Raw genomic sequence first — 14,209 nt, 5'->3', positions numbered from 1 at the left:
CAAACTGGTGTAGAGGTAAGTCAGATGGAAATGATACCATGCAAAACACCTGATAGAGGAACCAATGACCCTTTTGGCTATCTCAGGTTGTAAGTTCCTGTAATCAGATCAAATGTTTTCTGCCACCAGCTGGATCTGGGTTTTCTGGGAAGGGGATTTGACAACAAAGGTTGGCAGAATCTGCTTTTGCTCAAGTTGCGCTGTGTTGTTTCAGAGTTTTCTGCAATGGAGAAAATCTTGTGGTGTGAACTCAGGGGAATGTGGGTATTTGTAGTTGCTGCTTCAGCTGACTGCCTTCAGGCATTCGTAGGCTTGGGTCCTGTCTGAACTTGCAGTTCTCTGAAGCTTTATCTTGCATTCAGGTTCCTCAAAACAAGGGGTATGACTGAAATAGAGACTGCAGATACGATTAAATATTTGGGAAAGGGATACATTTAAGTGAAAGAAACTAATAGGATGAAGAGAAGGCTGTTACAGAAAATATGAACTCTGTTGGATGCTTCAACCTAAATGTTTTTACCTCTGTAAAAAATGAATTTCAAAGTGACAATTCATTTCCTACAGTCTCCTTGATTCCAGTGAAATATTTTCATGTTTATAGGAAGAGTTTTTCTCTCAATAGAGAAATAAATTTCTGTCTGTTCCAATGAAGACTCCCTTTGTAAAGGGAGTGTGTAAAAGCACAAGAAATAGAAGTGCTTGGTCAGCCTGCGGTCTGCCTTCTGCTCAGCAACCAGTGTGCTTCTGAACACTCAGGAGGCTTTGGCAGTACATCCTTGTGTCTTCCAAAAGCACTCTGCTGGAGTGGGGAGAAACTAGCCTGATGCAGGATGTGCTGAAGGTATGCAAGACTGGCAAGAAATTAGTGTTGGCATTTTTATACAATTAAAGTCTGACTAGAAAAGCATTTCTGGTGCTTCCAAAATGTTGTAAGAAGGAAACCACCCTGTACACGCTGGTGGGATGACTAACATCCCCCTTCTGTGTCCTGGCTGAAGCCATCCTTGTCTCTGCATCATGAGTTTGAACCTTGCAAGTCATTGCTGTTCATGGGTGATCTCTTTTTGGTTTGATTGATTTTTAGGAGAAGTCTATATTGTTATGGATACAAGGTCACTCTTAGTCAAAGTGTTCAAGACACCATTTCTGAACTTCCTGGAAGCTTGAAGTGAGATAGCAATGTAACTTGGTAACGTTACATTTGCAGAAGAAAAATGGGAGTTTTGAGCAGACTGATAATTTGATGCACAAAAAAAGGTGGAGGGCAATGTGAATGATAAAGGGATGGGAGAATTGAAGGGAAAAGTAGATATTTTGGCTGTTGGGGGGGGTAGCAGGGAGAGGCAGAAACACTTTATTTTAATATCCTAACAGAACTTCTGGCTGCTTTTTGGTATTGGTTGTTTTTAATCTGACTTTAATCTTTTTGTTTAATCTCCTCTAGATACTCAAAACAATTCACACTTATGTTGGTTCTTTTTATTATTCAAAATTAATCGAATAACTTATTCAATTTATCCAGATGTAAGTCTGATTTTTTCCCTAACTCAGTCCTGGCAAGGAGAGCTGCTGAGCGGTACTGCAGCAGGCTGCAGTGCAAGTAATATTCTACTTCAGAGCTGCTCGCCAGATGAGACCCTCTCAGTTCTTTACGTTCTTCACAGCATAGCTGTGGGAAGCAGTGGTGCTCCTGGGACTAGTCATAGTCCAGCATTTAAAAATGTATGTGCCGATAACAGTGCTGTAATCTGAACTATTTTGGGAAGGGGACCAAATGTCCTATTGCGTCTCCTTCTGGGCCAGGCAAAGAAACACCTAACACACACTCCAGAGTGTTTCAGATGAAGTTTTGGGAACTTAGAAGAGACACAGTAACCATAAAGGCAGGTTTCTCTTGTTATCTTTCAGTCCTCAGCTCCAGACTGCTGATTGCTTTGCAAAATGGTGGATAAAACAGTAAATAAAAAACTGCTGGGTGCTCCAGTTGTGCCTGTGCTGGCTGGGATCTGCCTTTGTGGTCCGTCCTTGGTGTGTGCTCCTTTGGGTGTGACTTTTAGCTCCTTGATCTGCACAGCATGCGTTTCTACTCTCTGGGGAAAGTTTTTGTAATGTTCTTTAAATGCAGGAATGGCAGACAAAGAAAGAACTGGTGGTGATTTTTTAAGTGTAGCAATAGCACTTTTGGAGATATTCAGAACTTAAGTGCACTCAGGGACCATAAAGGATGCCAACTGAGTAATTGTGAGAAGATATCTGTGGAAAAGGTTAAACAAGCATGGTCTGTGTACCCAACTAAATGTGTTTCTCTGGTGCATGAAGTTTTGATGGCGTGCACAGAATCTCAGCTTTCATTGATTCACTTAAGTGTTCCTTAGTTCCCTTGGCTTCAAAAAGCACCTGGAGTACCAAGCCTTATTTACCCAGTGAACAGGCTGAATATGCAGGAGGCCTGAAACAGTGACTCCCTGTTTCTTGCGGGCTGGCATGCCAGTCCTAAAACCTGGTGGTGTTGCTTTGTTGTCAACACTCAGTTCTTTCCCTCTTGGTAAGTACTAGAATGAAAAGTGGAGATGATCAGAATGAAATGCTGAGGTTGGGGCAGGGATAGACATATTTCTGGAAAGTTATATTCCTCAGGGGATGATTAAAAAAAAAAAATCTAAGTAAGTGCCTTTATTAGTTCCTCTGTAAAGGCTGCATTGTCTCCTTGATCTTTCCATAGATCTGTTGAAGGCAGTGATAGTTGAGTGTGATATTTGCACTGTCAAAATTTCTGCTCTAGACTGAAGTATGTGGTTGAGTACATTGCAGAAGCTGAGTTTTTGAGAGAGTCTTGTACTGACACAGCTCTGACGTGTACTGGGAGGAGAGGAGAAACTGGTGGAGAGAGTAGCCAAGGCCCTGGAGTCCCACGTGGGTTGCAGGCATCATCTGCTGAGGCCTCTGATAGCGAACTGCTGAAAGGAGTTCAGTATGCAACGTCGAGCCCAGGTACAGGAGCTGATGTCACTGTAACACTCAGGAGAGGAAATGACTGATTAGGCAAGGTGATCTCATGTAACTTTGAGGCCAAAGATTTATTTTCTCCCGAGGACTGAAGATCACAGCCTTAATTGCATCTGATAAGAAATGCTCTGAACATCAAAAACAGTGCTTGCTGAGTGGAGCTCCAGGTGTCATTGCATTATAGCTGTTGAAAGATTAGAGTAGGTTCTCCTGTACAAATCTTCCTTCCATTAACCTCCCCAGTTAGCTCGACTCTTTCAGTTGCAGGATTAGTACCTCCTGAGAGTGCCTGCTCTTGTTCCTCTTGTCATCCCTCTATTTGTCAGTCCTCCATTTTGTTGTCCTTTTTCAGTTGCTAGAGCCAAATGAACAGTGTCATTTAAAAAAATGACATTTAACGCTGTTTTGTGATAGTGCTGTACTGTCTTGAAGAGAGGGGAGGATAGGGGGGTCTCAGCTGCTGCAGCTATCTCGACTTTGATATTTTGCATTTCTGTAGTCCAAAAGGGTTTAAAGTGTGGTTTCACAGGGATCAGTTCCTGCTCAGTATGTGAAATGAGAAAAGGCTGACAGCATAAGGGAAGTGTATGCGTGTGCAAGAAATATTCGTTAGCGATGTGGGGGGAAACAATACTGAACAACTGTGCAAGTACAACTCTGATGTGTGCCTCTGGGGAAGTACTCAAGTGTAGCCCTGTAATCTCCTTTTAGAAATATGAATACATCTGCAAGCAAGAAGTCTTTAAGCAGCTGCAGATAACCCAGATAACTGCAGATAGCCCTTGCTTCCAAGAGCTCGCCAAAGTGGGCCTCTAGGAGTTATCACAGTGTTTTACATAAGTAACGATTCCCTTTGTGTCTGAACTATCTTGTAGCATCTAGTGTGGATTTTGTGGAGTTTTGGTGTCCCTCACTCACCATTTACTATCGTGGGACAAACAGACCTGATTTTGGGAAAATGAATTTAATTTAGTGCCAGTTGAAAGAGATTTGGATGGTGAAAAACAAAGGCAAAATTAAAACACCTCCCTCCCTACCCTGCATTTTTCTCAGCCTGAGCTTCATTCCTGACCACCCACTGAGTGGCCTTGGGGAATGGGAGTAGTCAGCCCTTTCCTCTGCTGCTCCTTCCTCCGTGCTTTCCTCCTGTTCCACCGTGGGTTATTTGCAAGGGCTGCAATCTCTGTACCAACGGATAAACCTGCTCCTCCATGGACCACAGCTTCAAGAAAAACTCAGTCTCCTCCACTGTGGTCTCTTCTCTGTAGCCTGCAGGGAAATACTGGCTCCAGCATAGTCTCTGCAGGGGAATCTGCCCTCACACCTTGTCCCCTTCCTCCTTGTCTCACCTTGGTGCTCACAAGGCTGTTTCTCACACTTCTTCCCTCACTGCTGTGCAGTGTTTTACCCTTAAGTAGTTTTCACAGAGGCTCCCCCAGCATGGCTGAGGGTCTCAGTTGTGTCCTGGGCCATTGGAGCCGGCTGGAACCAGCTGTGTCCAGCAGGCCCGGCCTCACCTCACAGAGGTGGCCCTGCAGCAGCCCATACAGATGCCTCACCACAGGCACCTGTTATGTCCGCCAAGAGTATATGCTAAACAAGTGCTTAGTTTCTTGGGAAAATTCATGAACCAGTTCAGTTTTGCTTTGTCTGATCTTCAGAGAGTTTCCAGCCTTGTTTTGGACTGCTGGTGTCAAGAAATCCACCTCATGTACACAGCGCAGCTGGTCCCAGCCTGTGGAGGAGGGTGATGTATGTTCCTTGTACACGGCTTTTTCTGTTTCCTATATGGGAAAGGACCTGTTCATGTCGCTGGTTTGGGGTATAGGTGCATGATTTTTGAAAAAGGTTTACTGAGATTAACTCATTTTTTTTTGTGCACTTCAAATCACTCTCTTACAGGGAGTTGGGTATTCGGTAAAAAGGGATGGATCTGGAACTGAAGGTCTCAGGTCTAATCATCTGACTGAAAACTAAGAAACAGCCTCCTCAGCAGTTGTCCTTATCCCTTACGTGACTCTAGTTTCCTGCTCATTCCTCCTTTTCAATCAGTCCTCAAATAGCCTCTGCAAGGAGCTCAGTGTTTGTGTGCTGAACCCACAAACCTTTGAGAACCCAGAAACAACCTGGTTATGTATTACTGAGTTTGTCTTTATATCACTTGCTTGGATAATTATAGTTCAAACATGAATGCATGCTCCCTCACCTCCGATGCTGGAGCATGTACATGTTTTTGGAGTTATTATTACCTATTGGTATTGTCTATAAATCTGGAGAAGGTATTTATAACTAAGCTATTGATTATGTGGCTGCGAATGCATGTGAAATCAGCTAGTTGAAAATCAGACAGAGGTTTGTAAAAGGAATAAATCTGCAGCTAATTTATTTGGCTTGTTTCACAGAGGTCAGAGATGAGGGGTGCTTAATCATGAATATGTGGATTGACAGACTGGATTGGGTTTAGGTAAACTGTTTTGTTCAGAATCACATCTCTGACAGTCCTGGACTCGATATTTTAGAGAAAGGCACAAGAGCCCTGCAGTGAGCAGACACAATATTTCATTCTAATGGAGGGCATAAACCCAGGTGTAATCTATACTTCATAGTGCCTTATGTGAGCCATTTGTAAACTGATGAGTTAAATAAGAACTCAAGATCCCCAAGGGATGTGTTTTTCAGTCACACCTCTGTTCAGGTCCTTTACACTCCCTAATCCCCTCCTTGAAAATTCAGATACTCGATGAAAAATGCAAATGAACACAACCCTGACCTGTTGAGGCTCTTCTGTCTCTATCTCGGTGGAGTCATCCAGACTGCAGACTCTCTTTAAATCATTATATAAGCTCTTATTTACATAGCTTAAAAAAAAAGAAAAAAATGATAGCCACATGTGAAGCAGGGTAAGACATAGACTCCTATTTGAAAAAAGGAGGTAGAAGACTGTGCATGGAAATATATTTAACTATTTAGTGCCATGTATGAATCCAAATGCTTTGCAGTTGTTGGTGAGGAGACTTTGACAGTACATTAAATGTGTTGGAAAGATTTTATGATGAGCAGGCAATGCAGCATGGTGGTACTTCCTTTTCTCTCTCTCCCTTCACCAAAATACAATGGATTAGTCATATGGTCATGTTGCCTCCCATTTGACACCCGGTCTATCGTCATGTAACCTTCCTATTGCATCAAACCAAAATCCAAACAATGCAATAACGGACTGAAAGTTGTTACTGTATACTTCCTTTGCTGCTTTCCAGCTCAATACAGTTTGTGTTTATACAACTGTCCCTCAGGAGAGGCAAGTTTCAGTTGGCTGCTGATGGACAGGCATCAATTTATTCCTTCAGCTCTCTTGTTGAGATACGCAGCTGCCTGGGGCTCATTGTCTGGACCTGGCAATGAGAAGCAGTTTCCTTGTGTGCATGCTGGTGGAGGCAACAGGGAGTGGGCTGAGGTGGTGGGAGAAGCTCCTGGAGGCTTGGGGATGTGGAATTATGTGTTCTCATGCCCTTCCAGAGGCTGAGGACATGGGAAACAGATGCCTTCTCTAGTGTTATCCAAGCAGTGGCAGGGCCCCTGAATATCTGTGTAGTAGGACACACAAAACCTGTGTGCAGATGTGCCTTCTGTAGCAAATGACTGTATTGTCCATGCTTTCAGGGTTACTGAATGTCCTGTGATGAAAAAACAATAGAGCAGGCTGAATGGATCAAAGAAACGTTGACTTATGTTTTTGCGAATCATAGAATGGCTCAGGTTGGAAGGAACCTTAAAGATCATCTAGTTCCAACCCTCCTGCCATTGGCAGAGATGCCACCCACTGGATCAGGTTGCCCAGGGCCTCATCTAACCTGGTCTTGAACACCTCCAGTGATGAGGCATCCACAACTTCTCTGGGCAACCTATTCCAGTGCCTCACCACCCTCTGAGTGAAGAATTTCCTCCTAACCTCTAATCTAAATCTATCGTCTTTTAGTTTAAAACCATTCTCCCTCATCCTGTCATTATCTGACTGAGCAAAGAGTCAGTCTCCATCTTTTTCATAAGTCCCCTTTAAGTACTGAAAAGCCACAATGAGATCAGCCTGGAACCTTCTCTTCTTTAGGCTGAACAGCGCCAGGTCATCCTTGTGGCCCTCCTCTGGACCCTCTCTAAGAGGTCCATATCCTTTTTGTGCTGGGGGCCCCAGACCTGGACACAGTACTCCAAGTGGGGCCTCACAAGGGCAGAGCAGAGGGGGACAATCACATCTCTTGACCTGCTTGCCACCCCTCTGGTGATGCAGCCCAGGACACGGCCTTCTGAGCTGCAAGCACACACTGCTGGCTCATGTTGAGCTTTTTGTCCCCCAGAACCCCAAGTCCTTCTCTGCAGGGCTGCTCTCAGTGAGTTCTTCTTCCAGCCTGTACCCATGTCTGGGATTGCCCTGACCCGGGTGCAGCACCTTGCACTTTAACTTGTTGAACCTCTTTCAACAAGTCCTTCTTTCTAATCTTTTTAAAAATGGGAGTGAAATACATGATCTTGTTGTGATATCATTGGGGAAGATCTGTTGTAATCATTGCAGGAGTTCTTTGCCTGAACTCGTTTGCTCAGAAATCACAAAGATTCAAGAATTTTAGTACAGACAATTGCTTTCTGAAAACTCAAACTGAAATGTAGTTGTAATTCAGGGTTTGCCTGCCTCTCTCCCTCCCTCCCCCCCTTCCTGTCGCTTAGTAAGGAAGCAGAAACCATGCCGTATGACTTGGGTGCCCCCTTTCACATGAATGCAAAGGCAGCAGTGCGGTGAATTATTCCAAGAACAATTGTTCACTCATCTAAATATTGCTTCTGTGCGGAATTTGGAAAATATTTGCTAATAATCAATTTCTGTGTGAAAATCAGTATTGGTCTGTAGTTAGCAAAATGAGCTATTTGTCAGCTAATTTATACATTTATAATTTATACAAAAAGCTTGCTTTTATAGACAAAATGTGTCAATATATATAGTTTTGCTCTAAGACTTGATAGCTTTATCAGCCATTACCTGAACCAGCAGCTAAGTTAAAACTTTACCGAAGTGTTTCTTCAACTATTAATCAGTAGTATTAAATAGGCATTGAGAGAAATAAAAAAGACTTTTTAAAACAAAATGAGGAAATGATCAATACAGTTCTGAACTCTGGTTGCCACTGAAGGAAAGTGAGGCAACTGTAGGTAGCCTTTTCCTGGAAAAGTGGCATGTGATGTGCAAAGCCTAGATGAGGTAACATTCCTGTTCCTAGGTATAGGTATACTTAATGTATCGAGCATATTTATTTGGATTTACTGCTTTCTCCTCCCAAAAGATGTCAAGTTTTCAGTCATGTACAAAATGTGTTACCTAATTTTTGACATAGTAGTGTTTCCTAGAATAATATTTCTTAGTGAATTGCTCATCCTACTTCCTGACGCACTTCAAGATTCTCCTTCAAGCATCTTTCCAGTCTAGTTCTGCTTAATTAATGAGGTCTAATGAGCTCATAGCCTGGGGTGGAATTGCTATGGACAAATTGCCTGCACAAGTCAAATATATGCCAGTCATAACGTGTTCAAGTGTACTGCAAAATCATAACTCTAACAAATTAGAGGGCCAATAGCTATATTTATCAGTGACAAAATGTGAATCTCTGGGAAGGACAGATGTCTAAGTCTCACAGTCTATGACAGCTGGTGTGTGTTATGGGACACGACAGAATTAACAGGGTAGATACATGCCTGACACCAGCAAATGCCTCCCTTTGTGCTGGTTTGGTGGCCTTATTGCTTAGTCTGTGCTATTAGGATGTGAGGTATAAAGACTATGTCAGTGCAGCTATGTAGCCACCAACTGCCTGGTTATGGATAATGAAAATAACCCCTCTGCAGTCCTGAAGATTAGTCTAGAGGTGGTTTGTGTCAGTCAGTCTACATGCAAGAAACAGTCTATTGGGATTTGTTTTGGTTGTACCATCCCGCCTTTAAAGCAGAAATGCCCTGTGCGTTATGACGAACGTGGCACATGCAGAAAGTGCATCACATATCCATAAGGCTGCAGCAGCTGATGCCACCTTGTGTCTTTTGCTGTCCAGAAGCAAAGCAGCAGGTTGCAAATTCTGGTACGACTGTGAGGAGCTGCTGCTTTATTTCCCTCCATTTAAGCAAGAACACTGCCAAGATGCCTGCCCTCCCCTGAGAGCCTCATCCTCCAGGTTTGTTTGCATGCTGCTTGCCAAACGCCTAAAAAAAGGAGCCAATGAGATTGCATTTACCTAATACGTTAATGAATCTGCTTAGGTGTCTTCAAGTCCAATTTCTTAGTGAGTGGTGACAGTTTAATGCCTTGAGACTGAATTGTGGAGAAGAAGTTGAGGGGTGATGGATTGCCAGAGGAATGCTGAGACCTGAGGACTTTACCATGTCAGGTCCCTGAGCCCAGAGCTGAACTTCTCTGGGTGCTGATGGAAGCATGGAAATAAGAAGAAAGATGAAGGTAGGTCTCCCTTATTGTCATTCTTGCAGCAAGCATTTTATTTGCTTTGCAATTAACGTCCTTTGCCAAAGGAACTCAAACTCCTTGGCAAGCTGCATGGTAGTAGATTTTACATATTAGTGTTTACTTGAGTAATAGTTTCAACATTTTTTTTTCTAAAGGATCCCTTGGTAAGGCAGGATTATAATATTTTTTATTATTCCTAGCAAAATGCGTGGGAAAAACAGATTCAATCCATGCTAGCTCCTTCTCTGTCTCCTGTGGTGATGTACCAATGGCTCTTTAGCAGATGAGTTTTATGCGTAAGGGCTGGTATGCAAAATTCTGACACTTCTGAAAAAGCAGTCTGTAGCTGTGATTCTCAAAGAAACGGTGTGCTGCATTTCTCTTTGCCCTGGGAAGACCACTCAGCTGGATGCTGAAATGAGGGGCAGTTGCCCTTTTGGCCAGCTGGGTGGCTGGGTCTGTCCAAGGAACACATCTGTGGTTTCAGCACAGCACACACCCCCAGATTTGCTTAAAATGCCCAGTGTATTGGACTTCACATCTCTGCAGCTAGCTCTGTGTTTACCCCGTTGGTGGCTGAACCAGTGGCACATTTTGGTGTACCCCAGGCAAAGCTCCATTGCTGAATGCTGTCCCAGCCTGGATTGCAGGAGTACGTACAAGTCTTGTGTGCACCGTGCCCCTTCCACAGCTCCTGTGGGGCTCTCCTCGTGGTTTCTTCGGGTAACAGTGAGATCCCAGTGGGCCATTCCGGCCATTCCTTTGCTTTAAAAACATAAAGGCTGAGAACTTCCTCTCTAAGGCTTAGCTTCACTGGGAAGTTTCTAAAACTTTAGACTTCCTACAAAAGTACTGTGTATATTATCAGAAATTTCCTTTTGTTTTGTTTAGTGGAAATTTAAGAAGACAGACTTTTAAAATAAAAATGAGAGCTGTTTATGTTTCAGATGTTGTATGGCTTTGTCAAATGTTTTCAAACATCTCTGTTACGGTTCAGCTGGAAACTGTTTTCATCCTTTTTTTTTTTAACCTGTTTTGTGGAAAATAAAAGATCACAACCTAAGTGTGTGTTTGGAGATAAAAATATTTTAATTGAAGAATATATTTCTAGTGAAGGTTTTTATTGCATCTTTAAGAAATGCACAGACAACACTGTGTGAAGAAGCTTCATTCCATGTTTCAGTCTGTGTGCTGAAGGTTTTTCCCTGACAATTAAAATCAACTAGTTTTGCTATTAGCGCTGATGAGAATGAGATACGACCTAAACTGTCATCTCCTCTCAGGGTTTCCTGTGGCTCCTGTGGTTTAAAAGCCACCACCAACAACATGAAAAAACTCGAGCAGCCAGAGTCAATCAGATGATCATGATTTCCTGGCAAATGTTTACCCCACAGACTCAAAGCTAGAGAGAGGAAAATGGACATGCCTGAGTCTCATAGTCTTAAGAATTCCCAGAGACTCAGATTTCAAGGACACATCCTTGCTGGGGTGCCTAGCTTAGTGCTCCTAGGTACAAGCAGTGCAAACCTCCACTGCCTTTCAATAGCTGCTCACACCCCATCCAATTTGGCATTAAGAAATGGACTCATTGATAAGGAGCAGCACTTGATGCCCCACAACAGAGCAAAATTTTATTCCCTTTAGGAATCTCATCTTTCAGTCATCTCATCTGCTTCAGAGGCAACATGTCTTGTTTTAAACAAGCAAAACAAAAGAACTCTCACTAAACTCTCAGAAAATGTTAACTAGACAATGGGTTTTTATATTTGGAGAAAAAAAATAGTTCTGTGTGTCAGTTTCTCCATGCGTAAGGAACAGACAGCCCTACTTGGCTAGTTTACCAAAATTCTTTGTTTTCCATGGCTGAATGCTTGGAGTTTCTTAGAGAAAAACATGCAGTGGAGGCAAAGTACATGCTTCTTACTGTCCCGAGGAAAACCCTGCAGGGAGGTTCTTTGGTCTCTGCCTGAACAAGCTTTCAGTTTACTGAGGCAAGGACATCAAAAAGGTGAGAGAAAGAAGACAGTGTTGCAGCCAGAATGCAGAGAGGATGTGATAAGGCAAATCACAGCACTCTGTTGAGGTGCTGACCCTTGTTCTTGGTGAGGCTTTGTGGAACATAATACGCAGGGCCATCAGGAGCAGCTAGCTTGCAATCCACAAACTGGTTAGCAGCCACCTGTATACAGCTCATAGTTCCAAGTGAGTTTTTCTTTCAGCCCCCAAGTTCTCCTTTTATTTTTTGGCACCGAGTTCTCCTTTTATTTTTTGACATCTCTTCTAGATGCACGGATATTTCATTTACCTGCCTGCTTTCAGGTGCAGTCATGAGGCCTAATGCTGCATGGAGGCTTGAATTGCTTCGAGCTCTGCCAGCACGGGATTTATGGCATTTCAATATACTCATTGTTTGCCTCTTGTCATGACCAAGCCCAGTTCATGCTGAAGGCTCAGTACACAGCTACCAGCCTGATGAAAAAAAGCCATCTGCTAAATGAGCTGTTCCTGCCGTGCTGCTGCCGCCACCTTGGAGCAGGCAGGGGCTGATGCCATTCCTCCTTGGCTTTCCCACCTGTGCACTAAGCCCCCCAAATTCTCCCATACTTCATTTCTGGCATCTAGTATGAATGACAGCTTGGCTATTTTTTCATCCTTTATTATTGTCTGCTGTAGGCTAGTGACTGGAAATCATTTTCCACCCAGGACTGACAGGGATAATGTGATCTGGAAGAGGAATCATTTCTCAAGATGTCCATAGACTGGGCACAGTGTCTGCTTGATTTTAGTAGGGTCACACTCAGTCCTCTAATTTCTACTCTTTTTTTTTTTTTTTTTTTTTTTTTTCCCCAGCAGGCTCAATGAAGGGTAAAGGAAATAGAATTGCATCCTGCTGTACAATCTTATTTCAAGAGCAGCTACATAATAGAAACAGCAACAAAAAGCTACGACCCCTTTCACACACATTAAACTCAAGGTAGCCATGGAAAACTTTTTCTCCATTATAGATACAGAGTTTGTTTGAAATAGTGAAAAAGGGAATTTACTCATCTACCACAGCAGCCTTCTCTGTGACTTTGTTGTGGTATGTAAATTCTTAGTTTTTGTAATTGAGAAAAATCAACTAGCCTGTGCCTATTTTTCATTTCTGTAGTGCTCAAGCAGCTAATTTCTGGAGTTTTAGAGGATTTGAATGGAAAGCCATTAACAAGGAAATTGAGTCCTTTCTCATCTTGATTCAATTTGTCTCATCTGTGTGTTTATTTTGGTGATGTTCTCTGATCTGGGAGAGTGAGGAAGACTTTTAGGAAGTTTGGGTATCCTCCAGCTCACAGTATGTTTTCTGCCAGGCTCTTACCAGGAATTGATGGAACTTAAAAGTGTTTTCAGGACCTCTTCAAAATTGATGGCAGGTAAAATAAGTTGCAGGCCTAATTTCTCTTTATCTCCGGTTCAAGTTTCTGCCACCTTTATTGTGTGAATTGTTCAATAGCCTCAACAAATCTTTTTTTTTTTTTTTTCCTGCTGGTACTTCTTTTATTTTCCCATCCAAATAATTCCACTGTTTCCTCTTTCAGAAATGAGTCAAACAAAGTATTTTCTTGTGGTTTATAAGACTTAAAGAAACAATGCTTTTCTGTGTCAGTTTTCCTAAAGAGCCCTCAGGAACATCAGCTTTCTGACCTGTGCTGTGTTACAGGGGATTACTGAGAGCACTTAGCAGATCCTGCTTCCTGAAAATGGTTTGGTGGCTGCAAGCTGATAAAACTTGTGGAATTAACGTGGACTCCTACATATATCTGTTGTACACCTTCAACTCTGTGCTGATATGCCTCTGTTACCAATGAATGTACCTGTTGTTTTACAGATGTTGAGGTTATGCATTATTTGCTTGTGATCTTTGAGAGCCCTTCAAATCAGAGATGCAGTCCCAGAGTCTCAGTCCTGCATCCCAAACTGGGCAGGCAGATTTTCTGCTTGGCAGATGAATGGTACGGGGGGGGGGAAACAGGGCTCTTGGGAAAGAAACAACTAATCTTCCTGCAGGAGTAGAGGGATTTTAAAGCCTGAGGCCTGAACTCTGCATAACTGGGGCTTGATTTCTGGTTCTTTCTGGGCTTTAATGTGTTGTTGTGGAAAAGCATTTAATTTTTTTTTTGTGTAGCTTTGATGTTATACAGCTGCCTCAGTGTGTACAGTAGCTTGCCAAAGCACACAGAAGCAAGTTATCGGGGCCTGCATGCACTGCAGCTGTACATCAAGGCAGCAGCAGAGGTATAGCAGGGCTGCAGTTAGGGCTGTGTATTGCTCTGCAATAAAGGTTCATGGTGGGGCATTAACAGAGCTAATGGGCTTTGCCTGTCTCCTTAAAGGTGCACCAGCCAAAGCCTGCCTCCAACAGACAGGAACCCGTACTCTGACTCTTCAGCTCAGTAAACCGGGTATGTGGTGAAAACTGTAGGATCCGGGTTCAGTTTTCAAAATGATTTGTGCTAAATTCTCATAAACTTGGGGAGAAGACTTAGGTCTTTTTACTCATGTCTTACCCTCAGGAAAACCAGAGGTGCATTTGCATACCATGTATTAGCAGACTGGCTCGTGCGCCCTGCTTTTGACATAGCTGCAAAAGGATCAGGGTCATAGGGAAATCTATTTTATTTTATTTTATTTTATTTTATTTTATTTTATTTTATTTTATTTTATTTT

The 14,209-nt window shown here is 42.8% G+C and overlaps 1 protein-coding gene across 2 annotated transcripts in view; it reads left to right on the top strand.

Annotated features, from left to right (window-relative positions):
* Nucleotides 1-14,209, top strand: part of TOGARAM2 (TOG array regulator of axonemal microtubules 2) — a 62,068-nt gene continuing 47,859 nt past the window's right edge. Inside the window, exon 1 of one of the 2 annotated variants that reach the window (XM_035321854.1) lies at nucleotides 1-19. The gene's annotated coding sequence lies outside the window, so the exon portion shown is untranslated. Of the gene's footprint in view, nucleotides 20-9,385; nucleotides 9,500-14,209 lie in introns of those variants that run through there. The other variant, XM_035321852.1, reaches the window with a different exon arrangement.

Source organism: Oxyura jamaicensis, chromosome 3 (genome assembly GCF_011077185.1).
Source record: "Oxyura jamaicensis isolate SHBP4307 breed ruddy duck chromosome 3, BPBGC_Ojam_1.0, whole genome shotgun sequence".
NCBI lineage: Eukaryota > Metazoa > Chordata > Aves > Anseriformes > Anatidae > Oxyura > Oxyura jamaicensis.
The sequence above is the reverse complement of the archived record's forward strand: the minus strand, read 5'-3'. Positions and strand labels throughout refer to the sequence as shown.